Below are 12,196 nucleotides of genomic sequence, written 5' to 3' on the forward strand. Positions count from 1 at the left end.
TTCTTTCCCATTTGGAAGCTGCCTCTTAGCTCAGCACTACGCATGGTAAAGATTTACAAGCCAATGTGAACTACAGCTACCCATGGCACCCTTCATGTATTGTGACAACCAGGATTTCCACACTGTATTGCACCACCCCAGAAACATCCATTCCCACAACCTAATCTCTGAATTGTTCCCGGATCGCAGTACAATTCAACTCCCCTTCTGTTTAAAGTCATTCGTGTTTTTTTTTTTTTTAAGCAGAGAAGAGAGCAGCAGGTTGGGCAGGAATCTGAAGAGATGCCGAGGGGGCTACATGCTAATTTTTGTGGTAAAACTCACAGTGAGGTCGTTAAATCCCTTGAAAAACGTTTGTTCATCCGCCATCCACAGCCATCTGTGATCAGAAATCCTCTTCACCCTCCTGGATTGCTCCATTCCCTCTCTGCTCAGCCGTTTATGGAGGCCAGTCATTCATCCACAACCCAGCAGCAGTACCCGGACAGGTTTCACCGAATTCCGTGACAGACTGACTGTATGTTAAAAGCAATTATTTCCTTTCTTTTTGTTACTTGGTTATTATTATATACTATTTTACAAATAAATTGAAAGCTGCTACATCATGAACTGAATTACCTTTCCATCTTTATTCTTTGAGCAACAGATTTATTATAATTAAAAATGGTGTGGCTGCAACGCGCATCTCAGAATGTTTGTATGACAGTATCGACTTTGTCGATGGCGAGGAACCTGGGCATTATCCTCGACAGCGGACTGTCCTGTACCCCCAACATCACTGTGGCCAAATCCTGCAGATTTGCCCTCTACAACATCTGCAGGATCTGGTCTTTCCGCCCAAAGGACGCAACGTTACTCATGGTCCAAGCACTGGTCATCTCTCCCTCTTGGATGGACTCCCGGCCTCTGCGACTAAACCGTTGCAGCATATCCAGAATGCTGCAGCATGTCTGGTTTACAGTCTACCCAAATGCTCCCATGTGACCCCCACTGGCCTCCTGTTGTGGCTGGCATCCAATTCAAGATGATGGTGCTGGCCGTCATGGCCGTCAATTGAACTGAACCTGTCTACCTCCAAACACTGGTCAGACCACGCGCCCCAGCATGAGCACTTTACTACATCAGCTGGCCGACCAGTAGCTCCATCGCTAAAAGCAAACAAAAGCAGCTCAGCAAACTCAAAACTCTTCTCAATTTTGGCACCTGATTGGTGGAACGAACTCCCGACCAATGTCAGGACAGCGGAATAACTTTCCATCTCACGAGTCATTTGTTCAGACTTAACCTCAACCCCGCATAGCATGACTCCCCCCCCCAAAAAAAATGAAGTAAAAAAATAATAATAATTGCACTTTTATGTTCCTATCTTTAGTACTTATAATAACACTTATGCACTTAAAATAACCATGATTAATAGCAGCTACGATCCAAATGTTGATAGAAATCACAACTCATTCTGAACAAGTAACACTGGCCAAATTATTCAATGAAAAGCAAATTAAATTATCTGTATCCCTTGGTTGGAGGTTAAAACACAATCAGAATGACCTATTTAAGGTTCCTTCCTCTGTTCTTACCCCAGTGTCTGATGCTGTATTGTTTGGGTCACCTGGAGGATCCACCATTCATGGGGAATTAAAGAGCAGGTTCACGGAAAAGAGTCCTGTTAAACACGTTCCAATATTAAGGAGACTGAATGGTGCAACTGACCCACTCCAAAACCTGGAAAGGTGTGAGGATTTCCTGGATTTCAATCCGCTGACAGATGAGGAGCTCATTGCCACCCTGCAGAATGTGCTTCATGGCACTGCAAGAGATTTGTGGAGTGTGGGCCGCCATAAAATCTACACTTGGAAGGAATTCCAAAACCAATTCCATGCAGCCCTCCCGGCAGAGTCAATCAGCTGAGAAGTAGCTGAGCTTGTGGACAGGAGTGAGAGGACAGCAGGATGTGCTGAAGCCTTGGACCAGTGGACCCTTGTCCACTGGTCCAAGCAGATGGCAGATGGTGAAGGAAGACAACATAAGGTTGGAGTGAGATGAACCTCACATTACAGAACCAAACAGTGATATCACCTTGCGTCATCTTGCCTGCCCACAGTCTGGTTTTCCCTGCAATGGTGGGACTTGACTGTACGTTCTTTTCTAGCCTGCAGTTTTTATCTCTCTGAGAACTGTTACTGCTTTAAGTCCCATAAGAAGCACCAGTATCAGCTCCTGAGAGAATATGCGACATGGCAAAACACTGGGCTTACGCCACAGCTTGCCTTCTTCTCTGCGGTAGCTCCTGTGGACCTGGTTCCTCTGCTGCCATGCCATGACCTATAGGCTACCATCTACACTGCTCACCCAGATGATTTGGGGAAAAATCAGTTGTTATGTCAACTACAGGAAAACTCATATGTCTGCATAGCAACACTGGGATGCATGGGTGCTCTCATGCACAAAATTTTCTTCACCCATGAAGTGCCCATCAAACAGAAACCCTACCGTGTGTCACCAGCCAAGTTTCAGATAACCAACAAGCATGTGGAGGTTTGTTAGAAAGGGACATTATAGAGCTCTCTACCTCTCTCTGCGCTGATCCAGTTGTCTTAGTGCCCAGAAAACATAATTCAAAACCCAGGTTCAGCGTTGATTACAGAAAAATGAATGCAGCCACTCACACAGTTACTTATCCCTTACCAAACAACCAGTAAATACTTGAATCATTGACTGGAGCTATGGTGTTCAGAGATAGTACTGGCAAGTCCACTTGGATAAAGACAGTTGGGAAAAAAAACTGCCTTTATATGTCCCTTTGGCCTGTATCAGTTTAAGGTAATGCGGACTGAAGAATACCCCAGCAACCTTCCAACAGCTTCATATATCCCGATACGTTTGAACAGCAAAGCTTTGACATACAAACAGTTCTTGATAAACTAGGGGAGGCTAACCATACCATAAACATGAAACAAGCCAGGTCTTCTGGGCCTCACTGAATGTTCTGGGTCAAGTTGTTGGTTGGTTGAAGCTGAGAAGACAAAGGCAGTACAAGACTTGCTTGTCCCTCAAAACATCAAAGGTTTCGTAGGATGGTTGGATAGTCTTGTCACTTCGTTCCCCAATTTTCTCAGCTGACTGAACCACTCAATGCCATTAAACAGAAAGGAGCCAAGTTCTGGACTTCCCCATGTCAGGTAGCCTTTTAGGCCCTGAAACACTCATTAACACTGATGCCAGTGACGTCGGCTTGTGGGCCATCTTCACCCAACAGACTGGGCTGCGTACAGAGCAGGTCTTCACCTTCGCCAGCCACACTCAGATTCAGGCAAATAGGGATTATTCAACAACAGAGCAAGAAAGCTCTGGGCTCTGGAGAAATAGAGATACTACTTGAAACGCAGAAACTTTTCAGTGGTGACAGACATTCATCTCTGGTCTGGGTTTTTAAAACCCAAAGAGCCCAGTACTCAACTGATCCGATGGGCACTTCAGCTCCAAGACATCTCCCTTACAGTAGTATATTGTAAAAGGAAGTACAATACAGTGCTAGATGCTCTGCCAAGAGCCCCTGTGGATGACCACCCACACCAACCTGCAACTTGTGCTGCTGTGCTATGCCCCAAGGGGGACACATCCAAAAACGATGATGAGGACATCTGGAAAGCCCAGCAGGAGGATTCTGTTGTCCAGAGTCTGTATGATAAAGTCATGGAAACAGAAGAAGCAGTTGAAAACTCTTCTACCAAGTTCACTGTTCACTGCCAAGGGAACCTCTACCTCACTGTTTTTGTTAACTATTAAACAAGATAGTTTGAAATGTTTCCCCAACAACTGAGACAGTATCCCAAATTCTAACAAGGGAGTTTCTGACTCGCTGGGATGTGCCAACTTTCATCCTCTCAGACCAAGGTTGCCAGTTTGTATCATCTGGCTTTGAGGAACCCTGCAGACGGTGGAACCTCAAGCAGAAGAGATCCTCGCCCTACCATCCTCAAACAAACCTCAGAGAGAGGGTATACCGCAATGCGAAAGCGAAAGCTTCACATGTGGCAATAAAACCACAAGAGCTGGGACAAATACTTACCTGTATTTTGTTTCACATTGAACTCAGCAGTGCATGAGATGACAGGGGTAACACTGCAGAGCTAATCTCCAGTCTCCAAGGTCCATTAGATGCTGAGCTAAGCCCACAACTGTGATGAAAAGGAGAAGAGACAGATACATCTCAGTCTCCCCTTTACTCAAAAGATGATAAATCCTTTTTGGCCAAACTTGGTGGCACCATGGTGGAAAGATCCATATTGTTGGTCGTTTAGGGTTTCTTTCTGTTACTTAGTTATTATCTATAAAGTAAACATTGCTATGTCATGAACTGAACTAGGTTTAGGAAGGTGGTTTGGTTTTAAAGGAAAAGTGATAGAGACATGACAGGGGAATTTCAAAATAAAGGTCCATCTTAAAAAAATATGATATGGATTGATGTTGCCTTGCATTGATCACTTTGGATTGGTGATGGTTTCAGATTGATAGATCTTTTACACCCCTAGCCACCACCTCAACTGACTAAAACTGAGCTTTGCCACATAATGCTCAAGTGCAACACATCATCAGACCTAAACTACAAAAAACATACTATAAACGTAAAAAAACATAAATATGAGATGACCTATGCATTGTGTCGACCCTCCATTTTCAACCAATGCAGCCATTTCACTGATGAGGACAGTTTTATTGTGTCCATTTACATGATATTTAGTGTGTTAAAAGATAAAAGTCAAGTAAGTGGGAGAAGGAAAGGGCTTTTGTTAGATGTTACAGCATGTAGGCTACTGCCTGGATGTGGCTATCAAAGGTTGGGTAGCAGAAGACAATTTGTGTTCCTTATTCTTTAACAGGACTGTTAACAGTGGCTTCTCTTGATTTGTGAGCAACAGTTACTAGGAAAAAGTTTTTTCCGAAGTGTCTTGTTTCTGTACTGGCTAAGCTGCCAGCCTACCCACCGAAAGGTTGTTGGGCAGAGGAATATTTAAAATTTAGCTACAAAATCATTGCAGCACTACTGAAAATATTGAAAATAATAATGAAAGTTTTGATTGTGAAAGAGAGTGGATATCTAAACATTTCCTCCAGTGAATGTTTAAAAGTTCTGCTGATTGGAGCATAATGATTTATTAAAGGGATATAAGTTTCATCCATGGTCTAACACACCTTGACACCGAGTAGGACCCCCCCTCGAGAGATAAAGTTTGCGGACCACTAGCTAACGTAGTTTTAGCATCCTCAGAAACAACCGCATGACAACAATACATTACAGTAAATGGGTCCAAGTATGGGTGGGTCCAGAAAAAATAAACAAAACTCACCACCAGAGAAGCTTCCTTGTTGTGGGGAAGCCCTGTGAATCGATTACTGAATCCCACAATAATGATCATCATTGATCTGCGGAACTCTACTGCACTCGGTAATTGACTCACAGGGCTTCCCCACAACAAGCCTGCAGCTGAAGAGGTGAGTTTTGTTTATCTTTTCCGACAAATCCGGCAATGATATCAAATGTTTGATGCTTCGAAATATGTGCTGGGACCCTGTTTCTAATGTTGCTGAAGTTCGGTGCTGTTCTGAGCATTATTTGTGGCTTTTTGATGGTGGGATAGGTAAAAAAAATCACTGTGACAGAGAATGTGCAGCCATGCCACAAAATCTAGACTAGCCACTAAAATGTGATGTCATGACGTCCCACAAAATCTTGATTTGCCCAACAAAGTACCATCACTCAAAAGCGCTCCAGGGCTTTAAAATGCTGCGCTCAAGATGTTTCCACAGCAATTCCTGTGTAAAATGTGAAAAAAAAACAAAAAAACAAAACATTGAGCATTCATGTTTAACTTCTAAAAGGTGGCCAGTAAAACTCACGGTATGCCAAAACCGAGATCGCTAGAAAAGTGTTAAGGTTTGTCTGTTTTTGTGATATGGACAAGTTAATACACATCAGGGAAGGCACAGTTGATGAGGTGCAGACATATCCATGATGCACAGCAGTTGAGGTGCACAGATCTATCTCCCCTTGTGAAGAAACGCAGTATCGGGTGTGCACACAACATATGAAACACTGAGACTTAGCATTTATTATGTAACAAGTTATTTTAATGTGTCACTTATGTTGATATAAGTACAGTGTATCTCATTCTGACTCTGGCTCAGCGAGAGTGAGGACACGGCCAGATTGCTGCCCCTCTTCAGTGGAGGCATGGAGCGCAGCGGACCTCTGCGCCTGTGGGTGCACACAGTCAGCTGCTGTGGGGGCGCTGGCCTCACATCTATCGTCCCCCTGTCCTCCTCCTGACTGTGCTTGGCTCAAATTGGTGAGTGGGGATGTGTCCCTGGCACACCCCAGTTTTTGTGCACTACAGGATGACAAATGTTATTCCAATCTGTAACTGAATGTGTCCAGCCTGCTTATTGTGCATGAAGTGATATGTGACACGTGACCGACAGATGTATGGATTACACATTCGGCCATTGTACAGGTCTCTGTGCTGGCTGCATTAACAGTCATTGCAACACTTTGACACTTTGTGTGTTTGTGCTTGTTGCTTATTCCTGATGACAAAGCACCAACTCATTTTCTTGCTTCCACCTCAGTGCCATGATCTCACCCTCAATAAAGTTTGTTTCCTTTTGTTTGTTTTGCAGCATGATCATTGGATAAAAAGGTCACAGAAGGGGCCCTTCCAGCTGGGCTAGATATCATGTTAACTGGAATATATAAAGGAAAGGTATGCAGGATAAAGCATTTTCACAGTTTTTTGCCATGTTGAAATTTCAGTGTGTACAACCTTTTCCAGTGTAGTTGTGTTTTTGTTGTTTTGCATCATTGTTTCTAGCTGTGTGGATTAAGCTTGTTTTATTTATTCATTTATTTATTTATGTAGAAAATGTCCCAAATGCAATCAATAAATCAAATACTCTAACACCAGAAAAGAAAACAATCCGGTATCTGTGTCTGTCGCATGCCTCTTAGAAGCCCATCCAGTTGTTTCATTCGGCCCATATAAAATAATAGACAAGCTACCTGTCTGTCTACCTACGTACCTGTCTGCCTGCACACACTCTGTCCTTTGTACTCTGCATGACAGAGTCCCCCACAAGGCTCGGTGGATACATTGGCGGAGCTATTAGTGAGCGAGTTGCACAAGAATGGCAGAGAAAGTTGGCTCCTGATGGTTCCAAGGGTTAAAAAGAAGTCAGTTGGCTGCAGGGCTTTTTTCCTATCCCTTCCTTCCTTTCCTCTGGAATAACCTCCCAGCTGACATCAGAAAATCTGGCTTTATTGATGCCCTAAAATTTAAACTTAAAACTTACATCTTTGACCTAACTTTTGATCGGTCCTTGACTTCAAATGCTAGCTTCTTCAGAGGGTCGGTCTCAATGTCATTGCTCGTCTCGTTTTACTATTTCCATATATCTGTACTATCTGTGTATCTGTAAAATATGTGATACCTCTTCACTCTGATGTTTTCTTTTTTACTGCTGTTTAGCAGCCACCTAGCAAAGTAGCACCACGCACACATCCACAGCAGTAAGGAGTAAGTGGTTGTGCTGGGCTGCCTTTTGCAGACTGAAACATGTAGGTGAAGGCTGCTTTGCTTGGTTATGACATTTTGGCTCATTGAATTGAAGCCACTAACACACCTCCCTGCTGGCCAGTGTGAGCAATAGGGCAATCGGTGTCTGATTAATCAGGCAGCACTTGTTCATGTTTCCTGGAGGAGGGACTCTGAAGAGAGGCCCGACGGGCGGGGATGGATTTTTTCGGTTGGAGTTCAAGTATGTCCAGCGATGTACTATTGTGATGTCAAATGTAGCACTAGGATTCAGTGGCACGTAAGTGAGATTTTGTCCCAGTTCCTGTGATGTGTTCAAAATAGTGACAATGAATGAAGCCGTTTGATACATGAGCCTCATCATAAGCAATGACACACACACTTATCATACATAACAGTCTGAGCCAGGATCGTGAAATCGTTTGAGTTAATGATAGAATTTGCACAGCATGTAACAAATGTGTAATGATAGCAGTGACTCTGAATGAAACGGACACGGCCATGACACATTTTGCAGGGAACACTTTGTTTTCTGTTTTTTTTTTGTTTTGTTTTGTTTTTTTTTTCCTATGTGAATTTGAGTCAGGGGGACAGCTCCAGATGCCTACATCGTACAGCTGGCTGTGAATGTCACTGAGAGGCCCACAGACTGTAAGGCTATCTGTGATCCGTGTGTGAGCTGACATGTTGGTCTGGCTCCATGCCAGTAAAGCAGCAGGGCGGATTTTTAAGCAAAGAATTATCTTGCCAAGATGCTTTTGGATCCGTGAAGCGCTTTTCTTGTGATTGACAATATGCAAATAAAGCAGCATTTTTGGAGTACAAAGTGACAAACCGTTTTATTGTAATCGCTCAGACCCCTTTGCTCCAGCTGCAGGCACGTCGTCCGCAGAGTGAGAATGAATGAATTCTTCTGGCTTCCAATCGCTTTGGAAAAGAATGCCATTGTTCTGATATTGTACAAGTGAGCCAGTAATGTCTGTCACACTGGCAGCGGCAATTATTTCACTCCTACTGGCAGCTGTCGGTTTTCACAGTCATAAAGATAGCGTTCAGTGGCAGTTTGCTGGGGAAAGAAAGGAAAGCAAAAGCGAGGAAAAAATCCACCACGTTGAGTGACAGTGTGCTAAACTCAACAGCGAGCTTTGAGGGTTGCTCTGCGGCTCCTGCACATGACTTTATTTCTCTCAACAGAGTCCAAACCATACAAGAAGGAAGGCATGCAGGCTAACATGTATTGTACTGAGGGAGAGTGGGGAACAAGAAGAGAAAGAAAAGAACAAGCTGCAAGCAGTTGATACACATTTTGAAAAGGTGTCTTATCTGGAAGTAAGAAGAAAAGGACAGGATTCATGCACCTGAGCTGCATCGTAAGAGTGAACAGTAAAAGTAAGTGCTCAGATTTACATCAAACTAACAGCATGTACGTTTATGTTGTTAGGATCTGCATGTTGTTGTTTTTTTTTTCCCCTCCATAATATGAAAAGCTGTTGTAGCAGAAGGTCGGGGGAGCAGCGCAGCTTGTCTAGCCTTATTTTCTCACAGTGGTATCAGAACTGGATTGTGTCAGCAAGGAAAAAGTCATCAAACTCGGTCGCCGTTCCGATGCTCAGACCTGATTCAGGTTGCAGTTGTCGGTTTTGAATATCAGAGAGCTGAAGTTGGGAGGTAGAGAATGGATGCAAATCAGAAAATGAGAAAGAAATTTCAAGAGTGTTGAATATGATGTCTACCATATGTCTTCTGGATGTCTTTGAAAATAAATAGAAAATGGGCTCCCCTGACATGACAACGTGCACATTTAAGGGTGAGCTTTCTTTTTCAAGTGCGGTACCAGTGTTGTTAGAAAATAAACTCCAGTGTATCTCACGTGTCTGTTCAGTGTAGTAATGGAGAAGATGATATTATTCATATATATTGAGTTTCTAGTTCATAGATGTGTTCTAAAACAGTTCAGTACCAACACTACTACCTTGAAGATTAGCATGATCAGTTTTGATTTAAAAGAAGTACTGGTGGTAACGGTAAAGTCATTATGAAGTATGTAGTTTAATGCTGCAGTTAAACTGCTGTGCTATGTTAACGTGTTTGTTAAATTTGGCCCACCTTCAATAATCCATTGGAATAATCATTCCACTATATCCTTGATGACAAGAGAATGTACTGCAGGGATGGTTGATTTGAGGGCCTTAGTGTAAGCTTCAAAGCATGGAACCCAAATTGCCTCTCAAATTGATCATTACATTACCCCTTCCAATATTTCCAGGGTTGTAATACGAAGACCAATATTTGGACAAGATGATCAGTATCCTCTGTATTTTTTTTTTTTTTTTTTTGTGTAATTTTTGTATTTTTGTGTTTCATTGACCCTGTCAATTGAAATCCACATCCTGTACAAAACAATTCATAAGTTATCATCATCGTCAGTATTGCATGGGTATTGTTTATTCTGATAAATCAATAGTTAATTGTGGTCCTTCATCTGTGGATCTGAATCATTCCCACCCACTAAACTATACTTCAGTTTTATAAGAGCTCTTATTGTCAGACTTGCAGCTACCACCTGAGCCAGTTCTCAGCAGACACTAGTGTAACAAGTCCGGTGCTTGATTTTGTTACCACAACAAGAAGGAAGGCAACGCACAGATGTTACGGTCAAACAGTAATTGATCCAACTCAAATTAATAAACATGGAGGCTAACTAGTCGATTTTGTAAGTAGGAGGGAAGTCACTCAGCAGTAATCTCTTCCCCGGAGACGGAGTCCTGGTCAGAGCTGCTAACCTTTTGTCTGTTGCATGCAATTCTGTAATTAACGTGGGGACTCCTCAGTCTCTCCACTCTAGCTGTCCTGCAGTACGCTGTGCTGTACTTGCAGCCCATGGGTGTTGATGGACAAGGAAGCACGGAGCAAAACTTTAGTCGAGCCGTTCCAATTCTAGGGCCAGGCTGCCAAATTCAGTTAAGCTGAGGCCCGTTGCCCATGGTGAATCCCTACCTGATCTGAGGTCTCGGACCAGGCAAACTGTTGGGTCACAGGCCCCCTGGCTAACCGAGCCATGAGGTAATAAGCTAATGGTAGCCAGTTGTCGGTTAATGTGGTGATATGCTGCCACCTTTCCCTTTATTCTGGGGACTGCCTTCAAATTCTGGCTGCATTCTACAAATTACACCTTTAAATGCACCAGTTTCTATTTAGTTAAATGTCTGTATGCATAAAAAAAAAAAAAAAATGGAAAACCAGACAACATCAGAACTGAATGATCACATTTTATGTTGATCTTATTGCCCAAATTTACCGTGAGCAGAATGTACGTATGCGCTGAGAGGGTTAACATCGGTTCTATATTTTTATTCCATACTGACATCTCTTACAAAAAAATCACATCTATAAAAATGTGATCTATTGTTTTTACAAGTCTCCGTCGAGACAAGGTAGCGCATGTTCCACTCATTCATCACAGTAAAGAGCTGGAACAGAAGACTGACACAATATACATGTTCTTTACAGATGCATGTAAACTTTTGACGGCGGCTGTAGTTAAAGTTCAACCTTGCAGAAGCTTGTCAAACTGCCTGTCAACTCCCTGCTCACCCAGGCCCTGCCCTCCTCATCTATCATGACCGCATGCCCACACTCACAGCCATGATTCATTTCCTAGTCCATAGGATAGAACACCGAGCTGTAGGCTTCAATGCCAGAGTAGCCCGAGGAGCTGAGAACGTGGGGAAGGAGAAATGAGAGGATACCTGAGAGACGAGAGCGATGTTTGATCTGGAGACAAAAGGAGGAGTAACACTACTTCTCCTCAGGTCAGTCTGTCAATTAGCCTGGTTCTAGCCGTCAGTGAGTGAGGTGTTAAAGGTGGAGAAAGGCAGGAAGCAGGGCGGCAGAGGAGGGAGGAGGGCGGGCGAGATAAGAGACAGGCTGAGGGTGGAGAGCAGGAGCTGACTCGTCTCTGAAGAAAGGCAGATGGAGATGGGCGAGCAGAAGGCTGGAGGAGCGTTTCTTCTTCCTCTGTCTAAACTTTTGTCTTGTTCACAGCGAGAACACCCCTGTGATCTCTCTCCCCGTATCCTGTAAACACAGAAACAGGAAGGTGCGCTGTCTTTTACCACCACAGTCTTTCCTGACAGAACCATGAGTGCCAGCCGATGGAAGGTGAATGATAGAAAGAAAGAAAGAAAGAAAAAAAGTAGTAGGTTGCAAAACAAATTGAGGTCAATCCAAGCAGCTCACGGGGAGACAACGTGTAGCAGGCAGACAAATACAGTATCTGTGGCATTCATATGGAGTGGGGATTTACATAATGTGACAGTGCATTAAGAAACATCCGGGACACAGATCATTCCTCTAATCCTGGTCGACACAAAACCTACTCGCCCTGTCGAGCCCACCTGATCCTGTGCCCAATCCATCCATGAGTCCTCCCCGTTCTACACTGGCAGCTAAATTCATCCAGCAAACATCTGGGGAGATCATTTTTGGGCTAGACGGCAGGGTGTATACACTCCCAACCAGGGCTTAAGTTGGATATGCAAAAGGCCCTGTATCATATCATTTCTATAAGTAGCATTGTGCTCCTTTACTCTTCCATTATCGTAATT

At 43.5% G+C, this 12,196-nt stretch overlaps 1 pseudogene; it reads left to right on the forward strand.

The window, feature by feature from the left end:
* The first annotated feature begins 720 nt into the window (after nucleotides 1-720).
* Nucleotides 721-6,328, forward strand: LOC119008061 (annotated as a pseudogene).
* The last annotated feature ends 5,868 nt before the right edge of the window (nucleotides 6,329-12,196 follow it).

The sequence above is a fragment of the Acanthopagrus latus genome, chromosome 18, assembly GCF_904848185.1.
Source record: "Acanthopagrus latus isolate v.2019 chromosome 18, fAcaLat1.1, whole genome shotgun sequence".
In the NCBI taxonomy this organism is placed as follows: domain Eukaryota; kingdom Metazoa; phylum Chordata; class Actinopteri; order Spariformes; family Sparidae; genus Acanthopagrus; species Acanthopagrus latus.